Source organism: Schistocerca americana, chromosome 4 (assembly GCF_021461395.2).
Source record: "Schistocerca americana isolate TAMUIC-IGC-003095 chromosome 4, iqSchAmer2.1, whole genome shotgun sequence".
NCBI classification, from domain to species: Eukaryota; Metazoa; Arthropoda; class Insecta; order Orthoptera; family Acrididae; genus Schistocerca; species Schistocerca americana.
This window is the reverse complement of record NC_060122.1, coordinates 193,076,333-193,093,688: the sequence shown is the minus strand read 5'-3', so window position 1 is coordinate 193,093,688 and position 17,356 is coordinate 193,076,333. Positions and strand designations below refer to the sequence as shown.

Here is a 17,356-nt window from a genome sequence, read left to right as displayed (position 1 = left end):
CAAAATAACTGCACACACGAAAACATAAAATACGTTTCACCAGTTTATCGGTTAGGCAAGGAGATTTATCTGTCGAAAATGTCATTGTCTCATGTTTCAGTTGCTTTATCGAAGTCGATAAGTTAGACATCGTCACTTTCATCATTGAGTGCTACTGTATCAGTGATCTCTTCCGCGTGAATTATGCCGAAGGACTAGGATGGCTTTATCGTCGGCAACGTGGAGTGCAATGCGCAGCATCAAAATCATGATTGGAGCGAGTGTTCTGTTGGCAGCACTGGCGCTGAACCAGGCATCTGTTATAGCCCAAGGTATGCAACAAATTCCCTATATGTAAGTCCTTAAATATATAAGTAATGTACACTTTTGTTGTGATCTTTGAGGTCTTGGGCGGAATTCAGAGACTATTTCTTCCATAATTTCTGTAGCTACAAGGTTATGTTGGTATAATGTATGAGAACTTGTGGCACGCTGCATCTTCGGCAAGTACGGTATTCTACTCGCGCATGTATTTCATCAGGTTCTTCTTATTGTATAATGCTGCAAATACGTTTGTTTACAGAATTGGGGGTAATCTCCCTGTCTTTAACTGAAAACATATTTTTTTTATGAACGAGTAAAGATAACTGTAATAACATCATTACGTATTACTGCTAACACTTACCCGCAGTATGTGCTTGAGCATAAACAGTCTGAAAAGCTTGCAAGGGCGTGGCGAGGTAGTTTGAGCGGAGATATAATTATTAAGAAACAACTTCGATACGAAATTTGGAAGGTAGGAGACAAGATACTGGCAGAAGTAAAGCTGTGAGGAGGGGGCGTGAGTCGTGCTTAAGTACCTCAGATGGTAGAGCACTTGCCAACGAAAAGCAAAGGTCCCGAGTTTTAATCTGTCAGGAAGTTTGAACTTCAATACGTTGTGCCATTTCCGAGTTAATTAGGATTGAAGTTAGACAATCAGGCTGTTGCGTGCACAAATACAAGCTGCACGCTAGAGATTCTGTCGTCAAACATGTTCTTCATTCCATTTCTTCAAACCGAACAAGTGAGTGAACAAAAATTCGGCATGGGATGGCAGTAAGGATCGAACCCGAGTGAAAGACTGAGCAGTCTCGTGGTCTGTTGTCTACGCTATGAGAGCAACTGACACTAATTGTGTCTCGCGTACCGCTTGAATCTGCCTGATTGGCTAACTTCATTACTAATTAACTCAGAAACGGCCCAACGTATTAAACACTTTTCTGAACAATTATTTCTCAGCACAACTTACCCTGCAACATACTTACAAGCTTTTAAGTCTATATTTGACCATTTTGAACACACCGGGTGTCTCTTCTAAGAGACGTCAGACGCGTTTTTTGTGGTGTTTCGGCAGAAATTTGCTATTTCGTTTGTGCCTTGTGTACTTCAGTCAGCCCAAAGAACTACTGTTCGTCACTTGTTTCATGCGACTCCCAATGTCAACAGAATGCCTCGGTTTGTTCCCAGTTTCAAACAAAATTATTTTTAAGTCGCTGTTTTACGGGCCCATTCGACAGAGCGCCCGTAAATTATTCTAGTCCAGTACTCGTTTTATCGATGTGTGAACAGGTGCAGTTAAACACGAAGAACGACCAGCACTCCAGCAACGATACAGTAGCGCTGCATGCTTGGCGTTTTTAGTCTGCAAGGGTCATGGCGGTGATGTAGCTGTTAGAGTACTGGTTGTGTTCGAGTTTTACTGCTCCTGTCAATAGATATCGATCAAACAAATATCGTACTAGACTAATATGGGCATGTAAAATTCAACTTTAAAAATCATTTTCCTGTAGCGGGACACAAACTGACGCTTCACCGACACGGAGCGTCGTACTGACAATATGGACTCCAACTGCACAATGCAAAAACGAAATGGGTAACACTTGCATGTATATGTACTCTCCTGAGAGTCGTCAGACAGATTTTCTGTGGTATTGTGTGTGTGCGTGTGTTTGTTTGCTTTCGTCGATATGGTACAGTCAGGAGCAACGTTTTGCAAGACCTAATGTACATCTGTAAAGAAATAAGTAACTTTCCACTAGGTTTTCATTGAGGTACAATGATTTTCCTAATTTGTGGGATTACTCACTTACATGAACGGCACAATTATTTGCACGGAGACTAAAAGTTTCCATAAAACTGTGTATTTAAATCGCTACTGACCAGTAGGAGATCTTTCACTCTGCAGCGAAGTGTGCGCTTATATGAAACTTCCTGGGAGATTAAAACTGTGTGTCGGACCGAGACTCGAACTCGGGACCTTTGGCTTTCGCCGGCAAGTGTTCTGCCGACTGAGTTACCCGAGCACGTCTCAGTATCGGAGAAGAGCGTCTGTCAAGTTTGGAAGGTAGGAGGCGAGGTACTGGCAGAATTGAAGTGCGAGGAGAGGTCATGAAACATGTTTGGGGAGCTCAGTCGGTAGGATACTTCCATGCGAAAGGCAAAAGTCTCGAGTTCGCGTCTCGGTGCGGGACACACTTTTAATCTGCCAGGAAGTTTCACTACTGACCAATTTCTGCTATATAGCTATTTTCAGGTAGGTAAGTCCATGAATATACGTTATATGAAACTCAATCTAACCAAAATAGGCTGTTATGTGTGGTGTAGGTCAGAATTATGGCGAATATCGTTTTCGCTTGATATAACGTAATGGAAACAGAGGACGCCACATTTCAGACTTTAACTTTCTACACTGACTTTAATTAATTGTTGAGAGCAGCAGTTATCATAAAGTGGATTCCACCACCTCCTCAAACTTCATATGTTTGTGACTAGACAGACTTACTCAGAGAATAAGCCAACGACTGTTATTAAAAAGTAGCAACAAGTTTCATTCCTACTCAGGAATAGATTTCCTCTTTCCTGCGTTAGTCATACAGGACATGGGTCAGTTTCCATCCCTGTTGCAAACTGCTCGTAGTTCAGGATGCGTTTTAAACTTCGGGGACAGAAACTATGCTTAGACAAATATTTGTGCATAGTATCCTCAGCACTGCATTTGTTAATTCCAATTGCAGAAGTATATCAGAGACAGACCTTTTTCGGGCTATTGTCTATAATATTTGCGTACGGTCGCCACTAACTACGCACGTAACTACCAGCTTTCCTTCCATCCAGGAAGTTTTTATAACTGCTGCAATTGTTTTTGTACTTGCTACAGTATTTCACGGACCTCAGTCTCCCTTTCTCGCAGTGTGTAACTAAAGCTTATATTTGGTAGTTGTTGCTTTGTATAACGGCACGAGCACACACGGTGCAACTGCTCGAAACCAACAGATCTGCTTCAGGGTGATTATAATTAAACTTTCACTAACTGAGCGAGTGTAGACGGAAAACTATTTACCCCATGTGTACTCAACTTTATGGGAATGATGTTCAAACTGTGCGCTGTAGTATTTCTATTACTAGTAGTGTTCGTGTAATGACTTGCGGCTAGGCGCCGATATTGTCACGACGACATAGTGTTGAAACACAAGCTTCAGTGCACTGTACAGTTGCAGACACTCAACCTGGGCCTGGACAAGGCGATCAGGGCTGTACTCAAAAAACTGCTTCATCAAAACAACATCAGTGATGCTGCTGCTTCTCTCGCGTAACGACGCATTACGGGAAGACGGAGAGGTCCTCTTTCTGCACCGTGGTCGAGGAACATTATTCGGGAGTTCGAATTAACTGTCGATTTGAGACTTGCTCCTGGGAGACGCCAACGACAAATTGCGCCACAAATTGTTCAGTCAGTTACTGTTTATAAGAGAATGCTGGACGCAGTATGCAGTCTCCAAGCAGTGAACGACAGCTGAACATTCCATAGTCGACCGTTCGAAAAGTGCTGCGAACAGTTGTGAAATGGTATCTCTGTACCTGTTCCAGGCTGTCGTGGATGCAGATGGTGGTCTTACTGGGCAACGTTGGTAAAGTGGAACGTTAACAGCGTACGCAACTGACAAATGTTACCCTCTCATGAGAGAATTGAAATGAGTTTTTTTGAATGGTATGTTATATTGCTAGAGAAAGCCGAAATGCACGCTATAAGCCCACGCAGGATGGCGCGAGGTCTGAAACAGGACACGTAATGAATGCTATAAAGAAAAGTACGCAGCTTCTGGAATACTTAACTTAAATCCATCATTTTTGCATCGCTCTTGACGATACAAGTTAGACTCTTTAGATACATGCAATATACTGCTAATGGCGCCTTGCTAGGTCGTAGCCATTGACTTAGCTGAAGGCTATTCTATCTTCTCTGCAAACAAGCGAGGCTTCGTCAGTACAACTGGGGCGAGTGCTAGTACGTCTCTCGAGACCTGCCGTGTGGTGGCGCTCGGTCTGCGATTACTGACAGTGGCGACACGCGGGTCCGACATGTACTAATGGACCGCGGCCGATTTAAAGCTACCACCTAGCAAGTGTGGTGTCTGGCGGTGACACCACATGGTATATATTCGTTGTTTCCCTTCTGCATGTCCATAGCAATGTTCCCACAAAGTTTCAGTGTCTTAACGATCGCTCATTTCTATTGGGACCTCCTCATGTAGCGAAAATTTAAATATAAACACGGCGTACATTTGTGCTCCACTAGGCGCTCTGAATCGCGTACGTTTCGTTCGTGGATTCGTGCGATGTAAGAGAGAGGAAGTCAAGTGTTACTTGACTGTTATTTCTGTCGGCCGGGATGGCCGAGCGGTTCTAGGCGCTTCAGTCTGGAACCGCGCGACCGCTACGATCGCAGGTTCGATTCCTGCCTCGGGCATGGATGTGTGTGATGTCCTTAGATTAGTTAGGTTTAAGTATTTCTAACTTCTATGGGACTGATGACCTCAGATGTTAAGTCCCATAGTGCTCAGAGCTATTAGAACTGTTATTTCTGGAAAGCATCCCATCGGAACACTAATTTCATTAACTCTCTCGCGCTCAACAAAACTATGACATCCAAAAGCGCAACACTGATTTCTCTTTCTGTGTATCCTCTACCCTTTATACCTTATGAGGGTCCCAAACGAACGAGAAATATTCCTTCACGTAGGAAATATATTTACTGAGCGTACTTGCAGTGAATATATGAGTAACGTACACCTTTCATATGATGACGTTTAAATTATTCATACAACGTAAATATATCCTGTAGGTGTCTCAGTACACACGACTGATACCCTGCAGTTGTTCATGCATTTCATCACAGTTTTCTAGAAATCCACCTACGCTATACAACACTGCGTGCATGAACGTCCGCATCGTGTTGCTACCTAGAGGTTGCACCACATGGTATCTGTAAAAAAAAAAAAAAAATTAAAAGAGAATGTACTCCCTTGGTCCGTCCATCATCCGACCACTACGTTACATGATCCACCTGCCTTCTCTTCGTTCTCTTCATAGTCAAATTATGTCTTCCGATCCAGTCTATACCGGATTTTGTCTATCTGACAGTTTCAGCGATCTTAAGTGTTTTCAAAAAAATATTTTAGTGATTTCATAGATTTTTTATTGCCTAGATCGCAAAGAGACAAGTTCAATAATCGATAGTTTTATTTGGGACTATACCACGATAAGCAGACGATGCGGTGTAGCACTACTGTATACTTTGGCACTATAGTGTAGCTTTTTCGTGAGTGGTCTGAAGATGTTGCATGGGTTACCGAAACCAGATTTGAAATTTAATCTTGTATATTGTTTGCAATGCAAACAGTTAAAAGTTGTGTACAGTCCTTTAACTTTTTTAAAATCAAGAGTTAATCTTCCTTCATCTTGCGCCATTCACAGTGTGCGTGCTCGCTAGTATTTTCTATTGCACGAAAATATTTTCTGAAAATTGTTTCATGTCTTCTTTGAATGCATCCTGCCATCGCCTACTCCGGTACCGACATGCTTCGGCCACTAAGGAGAAACACTGCGTGATCGACATAGTTCCCGGAAGTTTCGGAAAAGTCTATCTCTTCTCTTTTCTCCGTTGTACGCCCCACACCAGTGAGCTCCAAAATTGTTTGTAATAAACTGACCTGGTAGAATGTAATTCATAAATACAGCACAAAACTTTGGGTGTAGTGAGGGCACTACTCCATCGATTTGAAAACTTCCAATAGTTAGTACACAATTTTTATCAAATCGTGCCGTATTCAAATTTTATCAATTCTCCCCTATGTGTTAGTTAGTAACTTTTTTATCGACCAAGGTACTGGAACTATTCTGGATTTTGGTCTCGTGAACTTACTGAAACAGCCTGGGAACTACGTTGTACTGAATCTCTTACTCATCGTATCTGTTTGTGAAATATCACCCTTCAACTGTTAACTGATATAATGTAAATGTGATTCACTTTACGTGCATTCTTAAACTGTTTCCAATATACTTCAGCTTACGACATCCACAATTTTTCAACTTATTGATCAATAAATAATTTAGTGATATAATAATACAGCAACATACAGACTGCCTTTCGTACTATCATATGCAAAACATAATTTGGCGGTATTTACCTGACGGTACCATGCACTGAATTTGGAGAGCAAAACCTCTGATGTGGGCCTTACTATCGGGAGCAAACATGGAAATTTTCGATTTATTATTGCATTTATTTTTAGTGGATACTATACGAAGGACGTTACAGTGATACAGAAGTCTGCATAAGACTCTAAAAAGATTCTTGGTACTGAGTTCCGTACAAAAAAGTAACAGTAACAGTGCCAATGGAATCTCGTAGCTCTTCTAAACACTTCACGTAGTATCACTATGTTACATCTTCACAGAAAAATAATGGTTTACGACTTTAGTGCTTGGATAGTAGTATTCGTATTGGCCAATGACGCGCATATCTAGAGAGGAATTCCTGAGACAAAGATAACCATCTGACAGGTTTCTTCTTCCGTTAATTTGTATGCCGTATACATCTGAGCTATGAGAAATGCTCTGTACTCCGACGTCCTTCACCAATGAAACACTCATTGCCGGACGTACGAATACTGTTGGTTAATGAGCAAATAGATACGTTTCCTGAAACTGTCATGACAAAGGGAAGAACTCGAAAGTGCTTGTAACTTGGTAACATGTGGAAAATATGATAGGTACAACAACACCAGAGACTAAAAACGTTGGTAAGTTGTCAATGACGTAAGCTAAGAAATCTCCGGATTGTTTCGAGTCAGTTGACATAGTGGGATACCCTCGTATCTTCTTGACATTTTTGCAGCAAATCTAATGACATATCGTTAATATGTAGTTTCCTGATCATTATGCAAATCAATTCTGCTCATGGTCCTCAAGCACAAATGTTTCACTATTTCTTCACACTATGCAGCAAATTGATAGTCTATTTGTACACAGGGTGTCCCAAGAGGAATGATCAATATTTAGTGGTTTGATAACAACGATCATTCGAAGCAAAAGTCAAGTAAACATGGACTCTAGAATCTTAATAGCTATGAGCATTTGTCCAGATTAGCTACAATGAAACACATCTCTTCCACTGAACAAGTGCACACATAGTAGCAGCTCTTAAAGTACGCATTTTAGAGCCCATGTCTACTACAGTCTAGACAATTCTTTCTTGTTTTCTCCGTCTACCTCCTCCCAAAATATACAAAGAAAAGAACTTGGAGTAGAAAAGATTTGTTTCAGTGTATGGAAGATGAAGAAGTGGTCATAGTTCTTAAGATATTCATTTCAGAGCCCATGTTGACTAGGAGTTTTGGCTTCGAATGCCTCTCATGTCTCTGAATATGAACCATTCCTCCTGGTACACTATGTAGGAAAGATGTCGTTGCAATGGATTTATGTTCCGCTTTACCTGATCTTTGCGGGACGACTCTGCGATTGGTATCTTTTAACTGTCCAAGGTGATTGTCGTCATTTATATGCTGCTTTTTATAGAGGGAGCGATTTCATGGACGCTATCTTTCATGTAAAATGTTATTGCTTGATGATGTTACAAGGTTTCAGGGATGATGTAGAAGAGTAAACATATTAAGTCTGAGGTAAGGGTCCCTGGTCCGGAAACGACCGAGTCGAAAGCTTTAAGTGAAAATGGTTCAGATGCCTCTGACAGTGGATCTCTTGTACTTCAAGCATTTTTCTTTCAGTATTTTGGGTACTGCTGATATCAACCAATATAAGAAGGAATTGTCTAGTAAACATGTGTTCTAAAATGCATGTAAGAGCTACGAGCACTTGTTAGGTAAAAGATATGTGTTTCACAGCAGCAAAGATGAACAAGTGCTTATAGCCTTTAAGATAGGCAGTTTGGAGCCTATGTTTACTGGACATTTTTTCTCGTTTTGATCCATACTACCTCCTCCAAAAATTAGGAAAGCAAAGAGGCCCACTGTCAGAGGTATCAGAACGATTTTCGCTTGTAACATTCGACTCGGTCATTTACCTCAAATTGATACGTTGACCAAACACCATCATCCATTTAAGTTTAAAACTTTTATTGGAATCGCCCTGAATATCGTTTTCATTGCTCAGAGCATCATACGGGCTTATGAAACCATGAAAGTGTCATTGACCACATTGATTCAGGCTCGAGGAAAAAGACCAAAGATATATCAGGGGTCCAGCATCCTAATCTTCCGAGACGGGAATCCTGAACTCCATCCGGTACTACGTGTAGTACAAAAAGCAGAGCTCGTGCCTTGTTTCCTGTTGTGTACGCCAGTTGCCACATCATCCTCCAAGTGTCTCTCATAAGAAACGCCGTAGTAGCGACCATGTTTCCTCACCATGCTTTTTCATATTTTGCACGGTTCTCAGCATAACTAGCGCTAATGCATTTGGTGAAATGAATTAGAAACATTTAACTTATCCAAGAAAGTCATCAATATAACGGACTTCATATTCAAAATTCTGGTTATTACCTACATATAATTTCATATTCTGTAAAACTCTGTGAAGTGCATGTTAGTAGGTACTTCCCACAGCACTTGTTGTTAGGACTTCATTCTGTACCATTCACGTATGGATCGCGGGAAAATTATCACTTAAACGCCTCTGTACGCAGTGTAATTGGTAGGAGGTTGCAGTATCACTTAAAGTTTGCACTTGAAGTTTTGTAAGGAGGTTTTCTCCATATAGCTGGAGCCTATCTTGAAGTGTTTGACAGATCAGTTTCTTTGGCACCTCTGTTATACTCCCCTATGGGTTACACTAACCTGTGACCATTCGCGGAATCTTGGACATTTGTGGTAAGTTTCTATGGGACCAACTACTTCAACTAACTTACGCTAAGGACAAGACACGCACCCATGCCCGAGGGAGGACTCGAAGCTCCGACGGGGGCGTGGGGGGGGGGGGGGGGGGCGTGACCATTCGTGCTACCCTTTCTTTGGATACCTTCAGTATCCGCTGCTAGTACTCTTGTATATACTACGCGTCCCAAACTCATAAGCAGTATTCTGTAAGAGGTCTTACAAGTTATTTATAAGCGATTTCCCTTCTTTCGTTTTGGAGAGTGCCCTGTACTTAATTACTGTGCAGTTAAGGGATAATCTTCGCACCACTTTGATATCTTATCCAAATATTAATATATGTGCAGAAAATATTTCATTATGAGAAAGTGTGTCAATTGCAAAAAGTCTGGCTGTTTTGTTAAAATTACCTATTGGTGCTAAATACAACATGAACAGCAAGTATTGAGAATTTTTCCGGGTTGTATGGCCGTGGTTCAAGGAACTCTTCAATCCCTGTCGTTTCGTCCTAGGCTACGTTTGACATCTTCAGAGGTGCTCCTGGTTGTGCTGAGTCTTGCCGAATGACTGATCCAGGGATTGAAGAGTTCCATACAACCCGGAAAAATTCTCAGCAGCTGAAACATCCGGTCGTGAAAGCCTTCATTGTATGAACAGCAAGTGTCCCAACACAGTTCCCCGAGGAACAACTGGATTTAATTCTACATCCTTCGACGACACTCCATCCAAGATCACGTGTTGCGCTCTCCCTACCAAGATCTCTTAAGTCACAAATTTCTCCTGATACGCCATGCTATCGCACTTTCTAGAGAAAGTGTAGGTGCACTACTGACTAAAATGGCAAAGGCCTTGCCTCGTCGAACCAGTTCCTGTGAGATCACAGAAGTTAAGCAGCATTGCGGGTACCTGGACATGGGACCCCATGTACACCACGTGCTGTTGGTTACTTTCCGTTTGGCTCTCCAACGGAGGAGAGGAAGGGTGGTGAATTTCTGATCACCAGCCAATGTGCTGATTTAAATTCCAAACCTCTCCGCAGTGTCTCATGAAGTGAAGGCATGTGACACTATTGCTGGCGATCCGTCCATCGGATGGAGACGTTTAGCTCGGTGGCCCCCATTTTCGGAATGGATGTTGGTTGTCATGGAGGAGGCCATTCAGTCATATTTGTTCTCAGAATATGTTATCAAATTCTACAGTAAATGAATCTCAAGCATACTGGACGGTTGTTTTGTGAATCATATCTGCTGCTCCTCTTCAAGACAAGGGTCAGTTGTGCTTTCTTCCAACTACTGGCTAAGGGTTTTTACTCGAAGGATCCACTGCATATTATGACTAAAAGAGTGGCTAACTTAATCGCATCATCCAACATAAACATGATACTACACAGCATACACCACCATTACAGTTACCTACACTAGCCAAAGACAAACACGCAACTCGCACACATCGCGAAAGGAACGAGCGACTGCGCAAGGAAAAAACCTTCTTGTTGCGGGTGTCCTGCAGCTGTCACCGCATCTCCATAGCCAAACGCTTCGATACCGCCTTCTTCCGTTTCCTCTTCTATTCCTGTTCTCTCCATCGCTTCTTGGATACCACTTCACAACATTTTCTGTGCTCTCACTCTTGCCCTCCTTCCAGGAGATTACCATAAAAATGTCAAAAATACTGGACGATTGTTTTGTGTATCACATCTGCCACCCTTCTTGATCACATATGCCACCTTCTTGAGGACGAGGCTGACTTCCGCTTTCTTCCGGCTTCTGGTAAATGCTTTTTGTTCGGAGGATCCTCGGTATATTATGCTGAAATAAGCAGATTACTCACTCGCAAATTCGAAAAAGCTGAAATGATGTGGTATAGTGACGACCTGAGCTGGTAAATAGACCCAGAGACCCGCTACATCCTCTTCCCCATTTCGAATGACGACAAGTAATTGGATTGGATTGTTTGGGGGAAGAGATCAGACAGTGAGGTCATCGGTCTCATCGGATTAGGAAAGGACGGGGAACGAAGTCGGCCATGCCCTATCAAAGGAACCATCCCGGCATTTGCCTGGAGTGATTTAGGGAGATCACGGAAAACCTAAATCAGGATGGCTGGACGCGGGATTGAACCGTCGTCCTCCCGAATGCGAGCGCAATGTGCTAAGCACTGCGCCACCTCGCGCGGTACGACACGTAAAATCTGTGATACGGTCCACGGTGAATTCATTTCTGCACTTTATGTAGATATGGATTCGAATAAGAACTGATTTCGTATTTACTTTGTATGTCCTTTTAACGGGAGGAGCAGTCCACATACGTTTGTAAAGTCATGTAGGCGGTTGCTTAGTATAGCTCAACCTGCTTCCGAGCAGTACCACAAATTACGTCATCCATTGAGAAAGTGGAATAACACCATAAATTACTAGCTGGAAAGAGGGAAGATTAACATTTAGCATCCGCCGAGATGAATTCAACACGAGATCGTATTGCGGATTCTACCAGGAAATCGGAGTAACTCCTATCCGCAGGTAAGAAAATCCGAGCACTCTACCGTTGAACTAAAGGACTACCGATGTAAACTTCTCGGGATATCAGCCGAGTAATAACTTCGTTTCCGAGTGACGTTTGTACAGAGGTCTTGGTTGGTTGGTTGTTGTGGGGAAGGAGACCAGACAGCGAGGTCATCGGTCTCATCGGATTAGGGAAGGAAGTCGGCCGTGCCCTTTGAAAGGAACCATCCCGGCATTTACCTGGAGCGATTTAGGGAAATCACGGAAAACCTAAATCAGGATGGCCGGACGCGGGATTGAACCGTCGTCCTCCCGAATGCGAGTCCAGTGTCTAACCACTGCGCCACCTCGCTCGGTGTACAGAGGTCTTAATCATCATCTTCTGGTGACATCGGCAGAAAATGGGAAGTAGGAAACCTGTCGAGACTTCGAGCCGAAAATAAAATATTACTCGCCTGATTTCTAGAAAGAATTCATGAATGCAGTTCTCCGAGAAAACCTGGGTTTCCATATAAAGACTTACCGCTTATTTTAAAAAGGAAAATCTCTCATAGAAAAAATATATAATAATTTATACCGGATATGATCAAAGCTCATTCATTTCCCAGACACGGCCTTAGCCAATGTAACATGTCGCTAGCTTCTTTGAGCATTGTGGTAAATTATAGACGTACCCCATTCAGTCGCGTATAAGGATGTAAACGGCATGATCGACATCACTTCACTACTTCGTAGTTGCTGAGCGCGAAGACGTCACATCTGTACTGAACAAAATCTGTCGAGATAACATAATAGACTCCCGCAATTTTCTAGTTCAAACAGTATTACTAGATCAGCAATCCAAATTAGAAATACTGTTCTCTCGTGTTCTAATTTCTATTCCATTGTGTAGATTGACTTTTCGATGTGTGCTGGTGTGTCACCTTCGGAAAGTGAGATACTTTTCAGATGAAAATTCCTCTTCCATTCTTTTCCTTTGACCACCAGTTTGGTCAGTGAACAACGTCAAATTAATCTGATTATAGGAACGACCCTCAGAAAAAGCGGACAGCCCCTCGTAGATGTCGAGAGAAACACTCGCGATGCTAATGTCTAAGAGGAAGCACACTGCATTCACGTGTCGTCATTTGCCAAGTAGTGATGGTCATCAAAGCCAAGACCAGAGAAAGTACCCCTCATTCTTCTGGGTCACAACGAAACAGTTCGTACATTTTGGTACCAAAATGCCTCCTTTAGATAAAGCAGCGCCATTAAATCTTTACGATGTCATCAATTTACTTATGAATTGGGAAAGTCATATTTCCATCGCCTGCCTCCCTCCAACCTTCACCTCCCCTCCTCCCGACTCCATCCGAGTCTGCAAAGAATCGAACTTCCCCGCATTTCATACCAGAAAACTTGGTCCGTTGTAGGCTGCAATGTAAAAGTTTTTTTATTTGAATCGTGCGATTAGCTAACATTCTGAAGCACCTGAAGTAAACTAAGAACATCACACTGGCTACATACGTCGCTACATTAATCAGAGTACATGGTAAGACATTGCATTATTTGAAAAAAAGTCTACGGAACCAAGACAGGTTTTAGATTTGGACACATCTCAATGTTTATGACATCATACCTTGAAATATACGTCGTACAGTAATTCAATTTAGCACATGCATACAGTGGTCTACGTGGATACTGACTGCAAACTGTGTTACGAATGTAGTTTGTAGTGATGAAGTAATAAATTAAAGTGTCAAGTCAGATGGTGAAGTTTTACTCGATGAAGAGCGAAAATGTAGTAACAGATAAAGTTTTTCCCTTCGTTATTGCGTAAGAGGTGTCAGCGAAAAAATTTGGAAGTCGTTAACTGCTTCGATAATCAAAACCTGGGTCAATATAGTCTCAGTAATTTGTGCGCTATGAGTTACATCACCTCAAAGCATATATAAAGTTCTAAAAATTAACACTTGAGTTAGTGTATTAAATAGTTCACGTAACATCATACTTCTTAACGATTAGAGTATGTCGACATTTTATAATATTCCATTTGGCCAATAATTACATGAAATATCGAAAATAAAATATTTGTTGCTAGGAAATCGGCAACAGTGATGAGGTAACTGGATCACCTGGTAATGACTTCTTTCAGGATAACGACATCGCTCGACTAGAGTGGTGAACATTTTCTCCAGAGATGGTCACTATCGAACATGCCCGGGATAGATTGAAAAGGGCTGTTTAAGGACGACGTGACCCACAAACCACTCTGGGGCATCTATGCCGAATCGCCGTTGGGGAGTGGGACAATCTGGACCAATAGTGCCTTGATGAACTTGTGGATAGTATGCCAGGACGAATACTGGCATGCATCAATGCAAGAAGACGTGCTACTCAGAGGTACCGGTGTGTACAGCAGTCTGGACCACCACCGCTGAACGTCTCCCTCTATGGTGGTATAACATGCAATGTGTGGTTTTCATGAGCAATAAAAATGGTGGAAACGATGCTTTAGTTGATCTCTATTCCAATTTTCAGTACAGGTTCCGAAACTCTCGGAACCGAGGTTATGTAAAACTTTTTTTTGCGTGTGCATATAAGAATACTACCGCTTAGTGACTAGCAACAAACGTTTCCTCACTGACACCCTTCACAACATGAACGAAAGTTCATCGTTTACTACGTTTTCAGTGTTCATGTTGTAATATTGCACACATGAAGCATCACGCTTCAATTTACTATTTCTTTATTACAAATTGTATTTGCAACATTTTTACAGACAGTACTCATACATACCACTGAATATTGTAGTAAAATTATATCACTGTACGAAACGTAGTTCAAGAGATATGAGGTGATAAACATTGAGATGCTTAAAAAACTGTCTCATCAAGCATGAGGTTTCAATTTATTACTGCTTTGCTACTGACTCTATTCGCAACACATGTCGCAGGCAGTGCCTCTCAATGTACCCTCAAAACTATATCATTTTACTACATACAGTTCAGGAGTTATGACGTGTAAACATTGAGTTGCGTGAAAATAGAGCTGTAAAGCAAAATTCGCTTGGGATACAAGTGATATATGTGTACAAATGCGTTAGATGTACCTGAAATACGTTCGATATGTGTGTATGTGGGCAAAGCCAAAGAAGTTCATCCTAAACCTCTGAAACGATTTCAGTCAAATTTGTTACCCATATTAGTTACACTCTGGAAAGAAGTACTGTGGGTGTAAGAACCACCAGTCTCCTATTGAGGTGGAGATGGTAACGTGGAGGGGGGAGGAGGAGATGGACAGAAAAAGGAAAGAGGAGGAGACTGGCAGGGACTAGTAGGTGAGTAGACGAGCAGAGTATGGGGGATGTGAGGATGCACAAAGAGATGGAAAGGAGGAGACGGTCAGACAGAGGAAGGAGGAGGTGGAGATGAACAGCGAGATGGGAGATGGACAAAGAGGGGTGGGGGAAGAAGGAGATGGAGAAATGGGGAAAGAGCAGATCGATAGAGGAGAAGGAGTAAATGGATGGTGAGAGAGGGTGGGGGTGGAGCAGATGGACAGAGGGAGGGGCTGGAAGAGATGGACAGAGTGGGGGTGGAAGAGGTGATTAGAGAGACGGAGTGGAGGAGTTGAATGGGGAGGAGGAGGAGGTGGACAGAGAGTGGAGAGAGAAGAGATGGACTAATAGAAGACTGCAATAAACGCATACCCAGAGGACACCGGGTACTCAGCTAGAGTTGATACATAAAAATAATCGCTCTGCATATCTGCTACCGTTTATGCCCATTGCTTCCCTTGATACTGTCAAATTATGATTCTCTGTGAGGTCTGACAAACAGAAGCAAAGCCTCGGATCGCATGACAAGAGGAGTAAAATGCGGTTATTTTGCGGTTTACGCGCATTCTAAATCAGCGCCGACGCAGCATACATTAACATACAGAATGGCTAAAAACAGAACAAACAGCGAACTCGTCCACTGGCACGTGTACTCGTGTGGGGGTCGAACATACACGGCGTTGCGTGTGACGTGTTTAATGGAGGGCCGGCGCTTGGGCTAATATGCGTTTGTATCGCCACTAGGACTCTCCGGCTTGGCAAGAGACATGGTTTACGACGGGCATGACGGCACACAGTAAATTAGCAGCGCCAGCTGCTTGTTATCCGCCCGGCGTGTAAGTGCTACTCAGGGTAATGTGGGTTTATCGGGCCTTGGTGAGTAACGCTCTGCGCCCTCGTGTTCTGCCTGTTTATTTCAAGTGTTCCTGGAAGGTATGCTATCGACGATGTGACTTTCGCTGATTGTAGCAAAATGACTATGTGTAGACGAAGAAAGATACGAGTAGTTTCAGAATTTAAGAGCGTAATCTGGATAACGTTCAGAAAGATTACTATCACTAATCAACCAAAACAATACGAAGACCTGTGTAGTAGCGTGTTGGCCCATCTTTGGAACGCTAGAGAACTGAGATTATGCGCCGTTTGGATTCCACAAGTCCTTGGTAGGTTTCCAGAGTTATGTGTCGCCGAATGTCTACATATAGATTACCCTGTGGTTTGCGATTGCCGAGCTGGGACCCTATTGCGTCACAGATATCTTCCGTGAGCTTTGTATCAACTTAATTTGTTGATCAAGGTATCAATTTAAGCTCAATATTATGCTTCTCAAACCTCTATAGCATGTTTCCGGCTTAATAGGACCGACAGTTGTCCTGCTGGAAAAAAACTATCGCTATCGGGGAAGACGAGCATGGAAGAATGCAGGTGACCCACAAACTGTTTATGGTTCACAGCTGTCACCGTTTCGTCGGTTATCACAACGGATTTCCTGCACTGCATAACGCCCCCCACCAGTCTATCCGCATCGCGGTGCATGTTTCTAGCGGCTGCTCGCCTGTGAGACGCAAGTATCCGGAACGACGGTCGGCTAGTGCAATAAGGAAATGTGACACAGCCAACTAGGCCGATACAAGGTCGAATCTCGGTGATGCCGTAAGTGCTATAATTATATTTTTACTGTGTCGCTGAACACGTAGAGGCCATGTGGTGCTGAGCGCCATTTTGAATAGTTCACGCTGAACGGTGTGTTCGAGACACATGTGCCTGCATCAGCATTGTATTCTCATGACACAGAAATATGTATTCTAACAATCTGCCATAAATAACCGTTTTGTTGCTGTTTTTGATCTTATTTTCAATTCGCTAAACAACTGGCATGTGACATTTGTATGAACATCTCGAGTTTTTATACAGACTAGATTTCACTTGAATTTATTGATCAGATTCTCGTTTCGGTTCTTCGTTTTGCATTGGAATAATAAACTTTCATTAACGCTCACATAAATGAAACTGTGAATGTAATAGGGGTAAAATACATGGATAAATTTTTTGTTTACAACTTGTATAGAAAACGGATGGAAGTTATTAAAGGGGAAGGTCATGAAAGGAAATATTGACTGAAAGGGGAGCAAGACAGCGCTACAGACTATCGCCGATGTTACTCAATCTGTACATTGAGCAGGCAGTAAAGCAAACCAGTCAAAAATGTGGAGAAATAATTAAAGTTCAAGGAGAAGAAATAAGAGCTTTGATGTTTGCCGATGCCATGTTAATTGCATCAGAGACAGCAAAAGACTTGGAAGAGGAGTGAAGTGGAATGGACAGTGTCTTGAAAGGCTCTGAGCA

General features: G+C 42.4%; 1 protein-coding gene across 1 annotated transcript in view; it reads left to right on the top strand.

The window, feature by feature from the left end:
- The window catches only part of LOC124613342 (hemicentin-2-like), a 193,317-nt gene that overhangs the window by 15,118 nt on the left and 160,843 nt on the right, over positions 1-17,356 (top strand). The gene's annotated exons all lie outside the window — the stretch shown is intronic.